Genomic DNA, 14,372 nt, shown 5'->3' with positions numbered 1-14,372 from the left:
CAACTCATTTCCTTTCCTTGAACCTCAACTTCCTTTTTTATAAAAGGAATAAGTTAGATGAATTCTGATGATCCTTCCAATTAAAAAGCAGTATACTTTTATTTTCTTCTTTTGAGAGAGCATACCACTAAAGAAAATAGCCTACTTTCATTGTCCTATTTTCCATTCATTAATTGTTTTTATTATGTCCAAAATTTCAGGATTGTATGATTAGTGCACAACTTATCCCAAAGTAACTACAGCTGATACTGATAATAGATTGCAGCCTACCACTTATAGCAGAAAGGGACCATCAAGATCATCTAATCCAACACCCTCATTTTATTCATAAGGAGAATGAGACTCAAAGAAGTTAAGTCATTTGCCCAATGTCACTCATAAATGTTAGAACTTGTATTCAAATTCAGATTCCTGATCCTGGATCCAGCTCCTTTTTCCACTCAACAAAGATACGATATACAAGGCTGCCTGCCTCAGTTTTCAGTGAGGTGACTCTTACTGAAAGATGTTAACTATTACTCTTATAAATACATATTTAAATATTAGCTCTTCTCTCCCTCAAATGCCAATATGCCCTTGCATTTCCATACAAGCTGCTCACCCCTTGATTTGACAGGGAGTTTTGGCATTTAAGAGGATAGCACATGGGTCGATGGGGATATGATTGCGGGTGTAGACTCTAAACGATCACCCTAATGCAAATATTAATAATATGGAAATGGGTCTTGATCAACGACACATGTAAAACCCAGTGTAATTGCTCTTTGGCTATGGGAAGGGGGTGGGAGGAGGGGAGGGAAAGAACATGAATCATGTAACCATGGAAAAATATTCAAATTAAATAATTAAAGTTTATGAATAAAAAAAAGGAGGATACATCTACATCTGGGAAACAGCTGATTCCACAACTAGTTTTGGATGCACTGCGGTGTGATGTCAAGGTCCCTTTGTAACACCCTTGGAAAATTTGGGTCATGAGAGACTCTTAATCATCTGGTTTACTGTAAAAGGACAAGGGCAGAAAGTTTATTTGAACTTTTTCAAAGTTCTTTTCTGTTTCCCACGCCCATCTCTGTTATGTGCTGCTCAAGGATTAATTACTCTTTTTTGTACTTTAACTGAGACATAGAAATGATAAGGAAGTAACTGGTTTTACAACCACTTCCAATGCCAGGGCTAACTTTAATACAAATAGTTCTCTGGGGCCATTCTTATGAGGCAACATTCTTAAACAGGCTTATCTTGACTGGACCTAACCTGCTCCCACCCATATCTAGGAATAGAATGAGAGGTAATTCTACCTCACTATTCCCATTGTTGTAGCACTTCTGGCCCTAGAAGCTTCTAGCTCTCCTTTAGAAAGGTCAGGATTAATTTGTACACAGAATAAATTGAGAGAAAACATAGAGTAGTGGACACAAAGCTGACCTCAAAGCCAAGAAGATTTAGGTTCAAATCTGAAATCTGGCAGTATAACTGGCTGCATGACCAATCTCTAACCCTGTCTTTATAAATTATTATGCTGGGTTAAATAATGTTCAGGAAAGAAAATTGCAATAAGTGTTATTAAACAACAACTAAAAATATGTTATCATTAGTATTGGCATCATTAGTCAGTCCTAAGTGGGTAATGAAAAGTCTAATCTATGAACAGTCACACACACACACACACACACACACACACACACAAACGCAACAACAACAACAAAATAAAAGACTCATATAGACCAGGAATAAAACACTGAAGTTCAAACTCATAAAATTTAATTAGCAAGTTATTTTGTTGACCAATATAATTGCTTTAAATTTTCAAAATTATCTTGTGTTCTATTGAATTTGAAGCTAGCATTTTGAATAGATACTTCTCTTTTATGAAGAAATATTTGGGACAGTGGCAGGCTATTGATTTTTCTTCCATTTTAAAGGTTATGGAGTTGTAAATATATATTGGTGAATCTTCTGACCTCAGTACATAAATTCATTTTCATTTCTGAAGTGAGTGTGCACATGAAAGAGACTTGGCCCGTGAAAGGTAGTTCCATTTGGCTGTGGACCACAGAAGCAAACTATCAACAGCAGTAATTTTGTGAGTGCTTAGTTAAAGGTGATGTGCTTGCATGATCGCCCACATATTTCACAGAATAGTAGACAAATTAACTGCTGAAGAAATGAAGTATAAAAATTGCCTCATTATGAAAGGGTCTGAGGTTTTGTCCTTCCCTGTAAGTGGTGGAAGAGTATGTGTTAGTCACAAGGAACTAATTTACTTTACATCTCAAGTTATTATTCTTGGCTGGTATGCCCAGATCATGCACCTGTGTGTTCACTTGTCAACAAATAATTATTGTCAACTTCCAGTGGCTGATGAAGCTAGTGAAACAGGCTAAACAATGATAAAGCTCTAGGATTACCAAACTTCTGTTGAGTATTGGAGCAGATAGAAGGTATAATTCATAGTTTTTTAAGAGCATGTTATCAGGCATTCTTAGCTTGTTTTCCAATAATTTTTTTAGAAAAATTTTATAACCATACATCAATAAATTGATTTCCTTTATATTTTATTTTGTACATTTAAAAATATTCTGAAAAGGAGCCCGTAGTCTTCACCAGACCAAAAAAATCCACAACACACACACAAAAAAGGTTAAGAACCCCTGCTTTGAGATAAGGATTATCATTTCCAGGTACTATAATTTCCCTCATCAAGATGAATTGCTGCTATAGGATTCACTAAGGGGAAGAAGGAAGAAAGAGGGGGAAAAAAATTCACAGAATGGGAGAAAAAGAGAGAGAAGAAGGGTGAAGGGGGCTAAGAAGGGAAGACTTGCTCCCTAATCTTAAAAAGAATTGCTTCAAGGGAAATATCTACATGGATTAGAACATTATCCTATAATGTTTCACATTAAAAGTGATTTCTTCTGAAAAATACTTATGCTTGCAATGATGAGTAATCTCATTAATAACAACTATATGGAAAGCATAGTATAAAACTGAGTATGAATGAACAATTAAAGGCTATCTTATTGAAGTATATCACAATTCATAGATAACAGTGGTGTGTAGAAGCCTTATTCCTAAGAGCAAAACAAAAGAAACAACATCAAAAATTATGAGAAAAGTTTCATAACATGAGGTCATTTTAATCCATGGTAAACTGTCTATTCTCAGTTTTCATGTTTCATTTAGAAAGGTCATTTCTTTTAAGTTTGTCATTATGGGAATTTTGTTCTTTAAAGTATGTTATCAAAGAGTGTAGAAATTGCAAGTTACTGAAACTAAAATGCATGATCAATTTTAAGTCAACTAGCAAAAATCCACTTAAAATTGGATGTGCTTTTGTGCTTGTAGTTTCTTTGATAAGACCAGAAAAAGATAGGCAATTGATCATTTTGGAGTAGGAAAAGAAGATAATCAGTTATGACTTTTTTCAATAGTTAAAATGATTCTTATGCATAGTACTTAAGAATTTAATTTAGGAAACAATTACATAATTTGTCATTGAACAATTATATAGTAATCATTTGAATAAATTTTGAAAAGCTAAAGTTTTGTTCTAAATATTTATGTTTTCTATTTGTTGTATAAAGTGGTCACTATTTATATTTTATGATTTTTCTCAAAGAAAAGAACATAAATAAATTTCAAATATTATGATTTTTCATGAAATGTCTTATAATTCTGAATCCCTGAAAAATATCCATTTTGGATAACCATCGAATGCCCATTTTCCCAAACAAAAATATTATTATAGTTCTTAATTTCTAATAAAGCCAGATGTGGTATCCTTCACTGACAATCCCAATTAGGGGGGAGGGGACTCTTAAAGGTGGGAATCTTGAATTTTAATGGGTTAAGCTGACCTAGTGTCTCTTGCCAAGATGATGTGCCCCTGGGAGCCAAGATCCACCAAGTTTCCTGAGAGACAAACTAGCCAAAGTCAGAAGTGGAAAAGGACAAAACTCTCTGCTGATCAAAGTAGAACTAGATGAGTGAGTAACCCTTATATATACTTCCAGCAAGAGGAAGCACACAGGGAAACACAGTCTTTAAAAAAAAATCCAATAAAACATTCAAATCTAGAGGTAAATGCTGCATAACCAAAGGAAGATAATGCTTTACATTCTGTTCCCCATAGAATTGGAACTTAAGACTCCTAGCTAATAAAATGTTATTGCATTCAGTATTTCTCCTAAGAGATCAGATAGAAAGCCACCTACAAAAAGACTGAGTTGATTCCTCATTGAAATAAATGGAAAATTTGCATATTTAACAAGTATTTGCTCACTACCTAATGCATGAGTAATATTGTTTTTTGTTGCTTGGTACCCTGTTGGAAAAGAAAATTAGTTCACTTGAATTACTATCACATATGAAATTAGAATTTAAGGAACTCTTGGGAACCCCTTAATAGTTAACAAAATCATTTTCCTCTTGTGATTTTTTTAAGGAAACCAATGCTACTTACCTTTATGGCTTGATGGACCTTCAACATCATCCTAACAGGACTACAGGTTCACAAAAGGCTATGGTTAAGAGGGTTTTTCCAATATCAATGGAAATTTTAGGTGGAAGAACTTGAACTTGATTTGATAGGAAGAAATTGTTATCATTGAAATACCTTAAAACTACATTATGTTCCTTGAAAATGTCTACATAATGATAAATCAAACTTCTTAATGCCCTATTCATCTTCTCATCACTGAAAGAGAACCTTTATTATTTTTTTAACCCTTACCTTCTCTCTTTGAATCAATATTAAGTATCAGTTCCAAGGCAGACTTACTAGTAAGGGTTAGGCAACTGGGGTTAAATGAGTTGCTCAGGATCACAAAGGAAGTGTCTGAGGCTACATTTGAACCCAGGACTCTCATCTCTGGGCCTGGATTTCTAAGATCTACTGAGTCACCTGGCTTGCCCCAAAGAGTATCTTTAAATGACTTTAACCCTCTTCTCATCCTGATAGTAGATAGATAACATGAGATTGACTTACCTCCTTAGGACTTTCTCCACCAGGCCAAAGGAAGCTTGCTCCACCTCTGAACTGCTTAACACATTGGAAGTTTCCTCTGTCCTCTAGGCCTCTCCTAATTGACTGGAACTTCCCAAAACCTCCATTTAAGCAAGAGGACCAGGTCAACCATGCCTTCCTTCCTCCCCAGTTCATACCCCTGACTCATGTCCACAGACTTTCTCGACTAAGTCATTATCCCTACTCCTCCACAACTCTTCAGCTTCCTTTTATATGTTGTCTTTCCTCATTAGAACGTAAGCTCTTTGAGGACAGGGACTGTCTTTGTGTGTATAGTTTATATTTCTAGCACTTAGCACAGTGACTAGCACATGGTAACTATTTAAGAAATGTCCAATGACTTGCTTAGTAGGCTGAAGCTAGGGTTAATTTTATCCTTTCTTACTAATAAAGACAGTTCACTGGACCAAGTATTCAATTTTATTTCAAGTATAAACCATACTTCAATCATCCTATACACTATGAAAACAGCATAAATAATTTGTTTTATTGGCAACAGTCCTACGACTTTATGTAGACCACATAGAGACAAAGACACATCACTTTAATAAGCAAAAGTTTTTTTAAGAGCATAGGAAGAAAAATACTTTTTCCCAGAAAGATTAATATTGTCCCATGATACTTATTTAGAACATATCTTAAAAGGATTATAGCATAAGCTATCAGGGTATCGAATTTAACTTTATTTTAAAAGTATTCAGACACAAAGGAAGTTATGTGATATGGATGGATAGAGCCCCAGGCCTGGAGTCAGGAAGACCTGGGTTCAAAACTGGCCCCAGATGCTTCCCAGCTGTGTGACCCTGTGCAAGTTACTTAACCTTGTTTGCCTAGCCCTTGCCCTTCTGTCTTAAGTTGTTTCTAAGACAGAAAGTAAAAGTTATTTTCAAAAAGAAGTATTCTGACACCAATGGAAATTTCTCCAGAACTAAATTGATCCTCACTATTTTGTTTCATATCTTGACCAAAGTTGTCATTTACCTGACATTAGCTCTTCAGGTATAAGGAAACTGGTTCCATTCATGTAGTCTTTGAACACAATGGAATTTGCAGCCTTTGTAGTGTCAATAATCTCATGTCAGAATCCTTTTCACAACTTTTTGGTCCATTGTGTATAAATTTGTAACAAAAATATATTTGCAAAAGGATTGCTCCATAAGTTATGACATGGAACTAAGAAGTATTACCCTCATAGTTCTGTTCCTTTTCTAAGTTTGGAATCTGGAAGTTATTCTCCATCTAGAGTGGTATTTTTATGATGTTAGGGAAACCTTCTCTAACTGAGTTCCCACTGTGTTATCTAGTTTCATTCTACAATATTTATTTATACATTGTGCATACATGTTTGTGAGCTGCAAATTAGCAAGATTAAAAACAACTTCCTATGCTTTTAAACCTTCCAGGAATTTTCTGATTGTCATTAACATATTTCAAGTATAAACCATACTTCGATCATACCCCAAATCCTAACAATACCCCCAAAAAGTCCTTTGGGGTACTCTCACATCTCAGTCCTCATTCTTTTTTACCTCTCTCCAGTCTTTGACACTACTTTTCCTTGGTCCACTATTCTCCTTGATGTTCTCATCTCTAGGATTCCAAAACACTATTTAATCTCCTGGTTCTCCTCCTACCTATTAGACTGTTATTTCTCAGTCTCTTTTGCTGCATTCTCAGGTCGGTCACACCCTCTAACCCTAGGTATCCCATAGTGTTCTGTCCTGAGCCTTCTCTTCTCCCTCTGTACTACTTGACTTGGTGGTCTCATTAGCTCCCATGGATTTAATTCCATTCTCTATGCTGATGATTCTCAAATGTATCTATCCAGCCCTAAGCACTCTGCTGGCCTCAACACTTTGCATCTCCATCTGCCTTTCAGACATCTTGAGCTGGATATCTAATAGAGTCTGTCCTATACTTAACATGTCTAAAATGAAATTCATTATTTTCCCCCTAAACCCTCCCCTCCACATTTCTCTATTGCTGTCAAAGATATTACCAGTCCTCCAAGCTCACACTCTAGGTATCATCTTTGACTCTTCACTTTCTCACCCCTCCATATCCAATCTGTTGCCAAGGCTTATTGATGTTACCTTTGCAGCATCTCTCAAATATTCCTCCTCTGCCTTTTCATACTGCTACCTACCTCCTTGGTTGCAGACCATCCTCACCTCATGCTTGGACTGGCCTGCTGGCTGGTCTACCTGCCTCAAGGTTCTCCCCATTCTGGCTCTCCCCATTCAGTCACCAAAACTCGGGTCCAACCAATTCTCCCTCCTACTCAATAGACTCCAGTGACTTCCTATCACCTCTAGGATCAAGTTCAAAATCCCCTATTTGGTGTTTAAAGCCATTCATATCCTAGCTCTCTCCTACTTTTCCAGTCTTCTTATACCTTATTCTCCACTACCTACTCTTTGATCTGGGGTCCCTGGCCTCCTTGCTATTTCATAGACAAGATACTCTATCTCTTGGCTGTCCCTCATTCCTGGAATGCTGAATTCCTGAAATGAATTTATTGTCTAGTAGATGAGATGACTTAATTCACACATATAAAAAGTACTTCAGCATTTATAAATTACTTTTCACATCTCAACTTCCTAAGGTGGCTAATGGAGAAGGGTTATCACCTCTGGCTGGGGGTGGGATTAGGAGCAGATCCATAGAGGAAGTAACTTTTGAGCTGAGCCTTGAAGTGGGTAGAAATTCAAGAGGTGGATATGAAAGTTAAAGGAGTAGAGAGAGTCAAACAAGGATCTGTGTAAGAAAAGTCATCAACACAATGTGATCAGGAGGATTTAGTGTCAAACGTTTGAGACTAGCTCAGAATCTTACTCTCTGAGCCACTAAGTAGGTTGTCACTTGAACTGTCAACTTCATCTATAAAGTGAAAGGGTGATGATAATCTCAAAGATTCCTTCCATTTCCCAAATCAGATTAGAACTAGATCACAAAGGACCTTGGCTGAGCTAGCATGTCAAGTATATTCAGACTCTGCTGTACTGTTGACCTCAGCCATTATTTTAAAAGCACCTTAGAAAAGGGACTAAGCAATGACTGCATCTATCCTTTCTTTTAATTATTTATCCAAAATGTAACCAGAAGATCCATTTTCCAAAATTTTAAAAATATTTTATATCCTACTTATAATAGAATTATAAAATGTCAGAGCATCTTATCTTTTCTTGACAATTTTTTTCTTGACAAATGATTTTTCAGGCCCTCCTTGAACACTTCTGGTAACAGAGAACTCACACTATTGCAAAAAGTAGCATATTTCATTTTTTTACTACTAGAAAGTTTTTTTTCTTATTTTTAATTTAATTCTTTCTCATTTTTAATTTTAAAGAATTTCTTATTTTCTTATTTTGCCTGTTGATGCTAGTTCTCTTACCTGCTTCCCTGTCTGCATGACAATCTTTCAAGCATTTGAAAAAAAAATAGATGGAGAAAATGGAGAAATCGATGGTTTTTATCCCTGTCTCCTCCTACCTTACTTCAGCCAGCTGTGACTGGCATTAATTTCTAAGAATGCCCTCTTATTCTGTTAAAGACTACATTCAGCTGTTCTAATCTTATAAACATCTGTATATGACTATGAATTCCTTGAACCCCACTTTTGAGAACATTGGTACATCTTGGGGAACAACCAAGGAGATAGTGACCTTTCCTAAGGCAGGGCTGAGATATTAACTCCAGCCCATTGTTGTTAAAGAGCTTCTTTCTCTCCAATTGATGGGCATGGGCAAATGAGCCGTTGATAGATTTCATGACTACACTCCCAAGGGCAAAATTAATATGAAATCTGGGTCTTTTAATAGGCTCCATCAGACTATGTTCCTCATCAATTTTGCTGTGTAACTAAGAATCCCGATTCACTAGCTGCAGCAGAACCCTCCAACTCTATAGCAACACCTAGTGTTACATGTTGTTCTGGCAATTCATAATGAGATCAACAAGTAAAATACAAAATTTTTTTTAAAGAGGTCCCAATGCAGAAAGAGTAGGAGACACTCACGGGGGCAGGGATGAAATCCCCCAAAAAATAGACTTGAAAAGAAGGAAGAAAGGAAAAGAGCGAAGAGAAAGCAGAGTCACAAGAACTCAGAAGAATGTATCCAGGAAGAGATGGTGTTCAACAATGTCGAATGCTGTAAGGAGGTTAAGAAGGATACAAATTGAGGAAAGGCCATTATATTTGTCATGTAAGACATAATGAGTAACTTCCAAGAGAGCAGTTTCAGTAGAATGATGAAGTCAGGCACTAGACTGAAAAGGGTATATAGAATTAAGTGAGAGGAGAGGAAGTGAAGACATCAAAGATAGGTAAGTTACTCTTTCATACACTTTTCAAGGCATTTCTCCCTACTTCATCCAGGCTGGAAGGTCAGGACTCACTCCTATGTCCAGGTCCACAGTCATCGGCATACTCCATCTCTGACTTGGGCTAGTTTGTTCCTCCTTAGGCAACCTGGTGGCCTCTTACTCTGAGGGGACTCAGCATATTAATGTGATGCATACGGCCAATCACCTCACTGTAGATCAGAACTCTTGAGCTCCAGAAATTTGCCAGCCCCATTTTCCCCATTAGAAAGGGAAATACCAACCTGCACCTTCACATTTGGCTTATAGATAACTTTAAAGGGGGTTAACTGAGAAGTAATAGAAAGAGAGGAGAGCTAGGAGGACTGGTAGTGGTTAGACATGGGTATGGATGAAAAGAGCAAGAAAGTATGCAATAAGAATAGATTTACAAACTGGAGATGGCATTGGGGTCATCTGCTCTGGAAATGGAGGCTTAGAATCAAGAGTACAGGTGGACAGGCATAACCTGGGAAGGAGAAAGACCCACTTAATAAAAGATGATGAGAAGGAAGAGAGAGAGAGAGAGAGAGAGAGAGAGAGAGAGAGAGAGAGAGAGAGAGAGAGAGAGAGAGAGAGAGAGAGAGAGGGTCCTCATTTGGAGCTGATGGGATCTGGGGGAAAAGGTGTTGCCAGGGACTTAGAGATAAGAAGGCATGGAACAGGCATTGCGGGAAGTGGAATAGAGAATTGCCAATGCCTTGGTTCAGGGAGGGTCCAATTGAGCTGAACGCAAGAACACCAGAAGGAGATCTAGCCAAGTTTAAGAAAAACGGAACTATTATCTCATAATCCTTTCTTACATAGCAGTGGCCTTTCAAGCTTCTTTGTTAGAGTGAGTGGGCTTCCTTTTTCCCTTTCTACACTTTTAAATTTTTATTTAATTAGTCAGTTTAGACCATTATTCCTTGGTTACAAGAATGATGTTCTTTCCCTCCCTCTCCTCCCCCAGCCCTTGCCATAGCAGAGGCGCAATTCCACTGGGTATTACATGCGTCCTTGATCAAAACCTATTTCCATGTTGTTGGTGTTTGCATCTCTCTACATTTTTTAAATGATATATAAAGGTTATTTTCTTTCTTATCTTCCTATCGCTATCCCTTACTGTCTCGTTTCTTCCCCATCATTCCCTCCACCAATAAAAGTCCTCCCTTATAACAAATAATATAGTTGAGTAAAATAAAAAGTATGTCTCACGCTGTACCCCTCTTCTGAGGGGTGGGAAACATGATTCAACACTAAGGTTCCGAGTCATAGTTGTTCACTGCATTGATTAAATTTTTTTCTAAGTTGATTATAGATTTAAGTTCTTTGATGTTTTCCTTTACAGAATTATAGAAAAATATACAAATTAGCTCACCTCACTAGATTCAGCATGAGTTCTCTCATTTCTCTTAATCCATCCCTTTCAGCATTTCTTACAGATCAATAATTTTCCATATATACATGTCATATGGCTATTATAGCTTTCATGTTTTCTATTTTTGAACTACATGGTCACATTTTTTAATCAGTTATCTATTAGGGAATTTCTCTTATTCTTAAACATTTGCAACAATTCACTATATATCTTAGATATTAGAACTTAATGAATTAAATTTTCAGTAAAAATTTCTTTCCCCAGTTAACTGTTTTCTTTCTAATTTAACTACATTGATTGTATTTCCGCATTTCAGTTTTCAGAAATTTTTCAGTCCATTTCAAATCTTATCTCCCATAATCTTTACTATTTCTTGTTTGGTTAAAAAGCTTTCCACATCCATAGTTGTAAAACATATCTTCTTCCTTGCTCTTCTAATGTGCTCATAGTATAACCCTTGATATGTAGGTCATATATCCATTTGGAACTTATTATTAAGTATGAGACAATAATCTAAACTTAATTTTTGTGGGACTTCATTATAGTTTTATCAACCGTTTTTTTTCTTTTTTTTTTTAACAAATAGTGAGTCCTGGTTCTAGTGCCTTCAAATTTATCCAATACAATGCTATTGTGATGAATTGCTTCTGGGTCTTGATCTGCAACCTGATCAGTTCCACTGATTGACTCTTCTATTTTTTAATCAATACTAAAAAGTTTTGATGACTTCTCTTTTGTAGAATTGTTTAAAATCTGATAATTTCCCTAAATATTTTTGACGTTTTTTGTCTCCAGATATATTTTGTTATCATTTTGTACAGTACTATAAAATAAGTCTTTGTTAGAGTGAGTTGGCCTACAATATTATACTAAATCTATACATTTTTGTTATATTGACATTTTATCATATTGGCACAGTCTAAGTGTGAGCAGTGACAAGGGCACAGTGGATAGAGCACTGAGGCTGGAAATCAGGATTATTTTTACAACTTCAAGTCCAGCTTCAGACACTTACTAGCTGTGTTATGTTGGGCAAATAATTTAACTGTTTGCCTCAGTTTCCTCATCTATAAAATGAGCTGGAGAAGAAAATGACAAATCACTACACTATCTTTGCCAAGAAAATCCCAAATAGGGTCACAAAGAATTGGATAGGACTGAACAACTATGAGCAATTACTATATTTCCAATTACTTAAGACAGTCTTATTTCTGTAAACAGAGTTTGTAATTGTTCATATGATTCCTAGATGTCGTGGTAGACATACTTCCAAATAGTGCATATGGTTTGTAATTATTGTGAATGAAATTTCTTTTGATAGCTCTTTCTGTTGGGTTTTATATTCAATGTATCCCAAAATACTGATTATTATGGGGGATTTATTGTATATACTGTCACTTAAATTATTGCTTCAATAAATTTTTAATTGTTTTTACCCCTGCTCTTATTAGAAACACCTCTAGCATTTCTCCATTCTAGATAATGCTCACTCTTAACATACTAAGTAATGGTCCATTCCTGTGTTTTTTTTACATAAATATGTCATATTTTATCAAAAGCTATATGAGAGACATGAGAATACCTGAAATATCCCCCAGTGGATTTCTGCCACTGTTAGGGCAATCAAAATGAGGTTTCTAAACTTAGGAACAATTTTTTTTTTTAAGTAAGCTCAATCTGAGACTTAAAAAACAAGATCAATTAGTCCTAAACAAGTGTGAAACTCCCAGGAAAGGGATTGACACTTAAGGTTGATTACACAGCGGTCCTAGGCCAACAGGCAAACATTATGCCATGAACCCATAGTCTAGAAGGTATTACATTCACATCACAATAACGCAAGCATTTCAGATCTGCTTACAAGGAAAAAAGAAAAATTATGAACAGATATGAACCATTCTATTGTACTTTTGGCAAACTGCTAGGCACTAATATTTTGGGATGCAAAATCCATACTTTTTATGTTTTATCTGGTAGAGAAATATAATAACTATCTATAGTAAACATTCAAGCAATACTTATTTTTTTAAACTAGTCTGAATTTTTCTAATGAATTCAGAAAATTTAGATAATGAGAGTCCTGTGTGGGGAATCTCTCATAGGTCTCCATAAATGGTATTGCTGGGCATAAGGATATATATACACAGTTTTATATCTCTCTGGACATAATTCCATATGGTTCTCTGAAATGGTTGGATCAATTCATAGTTCCACCAACAATGTATTAGTGTCTCCATTTTTCCACATTCCCTCCAACATTTGTCATTTTGCCTTTCTATAATTTTAGCCAATCTAATATGAGATATTTCAGAATTGTTTTGATTTTCATTTCTCTAATCAATAATGATTTAGAGCATTTTTTCATACACCTATAAAAGGCTTTGATTTCTTCATCCAAAAACTGTCCAGATCTTTTGCCCATTTGTTAATTGGGGGATGGTTCTTCTTATAAATTTGACAAAATTCTCTATGGTTTTTAGATATAAGACCTCCATCCAAGAGATTATCGATCAAATTTCCCCCCTGGTTTTCTGCTTTCCTTCTAATCTTGTCAACATTTCATTTTATTTGTACAAAACCTTTTCAATTTAATGTACTCAATTATCCATTTTATATATTGCAATGCTCTCCAAATCTTGTTTACATATAAATTCCTCACCTATCCATAAATCTGATAGGTGATATGTTCCCTGTTCTTCTAATTTGCTTATGGTATCTCCTTTTATGTCTACATCATGTAAGCATTTTGATCTTATCTTAGTGAAAAGTATAGGATATTGATCTATACCTAGTTTTTGCCAAACTACTTTCCAAATATCCCAGCAATTTTTACCAAATAACCTGGATCTATACTTTTGTCAAATACAAGGCTACTATAATCTTTTACTACTGTTTGTTATGTGCTTGTTCTGTTGCATTGATCTACCTTTCTTTGTCTTAGCCAGTACCAGATAGTTTAGATAATTAATGCTTTATAATGCAGTTTAAAAGGTGGTACTGCTAGACCTCCTTCCTTTATGTTTTAAAATTAATTCTTTTGACATTCTTGATCTTTTGTTCTTCCAAATGAATTTTATTATTTTTTCTAGCTTAATAGGATAATTTTTAGGTAATTTGATTGGAATGGCATTGAACAAATAGATTAGTTTAGGTAAGATTGTCATTTTAATTATATAGGCTCTGTCCACCCATGAAAAATTAATATTTTTCCATTTATTTAGATCTTATTTTGTATTTTCCTTAAAAGTGTTTCATAATTATGTTTGTGTAGTTTCTGGGTTTGTTTTGGCAGGGATACTCAGATATTTTATTCTATCTGTGGTTATTTTAAATGGAGTATATCATAAACTTTTTTTAGCCCTGTCTTCCAACTTAGAATCAATACTATGTATTGACTCTAAAGCAAAAGAGCAATAAAGGCTAGGCAGTGGGAGTTATATATTTGCCCAGGGTCACACAGTGAGGCTATGTCTGAGATCACATTTGAACCCAGGACCTCCTGTCTCTAAGCCTGGCTCTCAATCCACTGAGCCACCTAGCTGGTTCATATAATTTATATTTTTCCTCTAATTTCCTCTTTCCCTCTATTTACAAAAAAAAGAAGAAAGTTGAGGAAGATAA

This window comes from Monodelphis domestica, chromosome 2 (genome assembly GCF_027887165.1).
Source record: "Monodelphis domestica isolate mMonDom1 chromosome 2, mMonDom1.pri, whole genome shotgun sequence".
Lineage (NCBI taxonomy): Eukaryota > Metazoa > Chordata > Mammalia > Didelphimorphia > Didelphidae > Monodelphis > Monodelphis domestica.
This window is presented reverse-complemented; position numbering follows the sequence as displayed.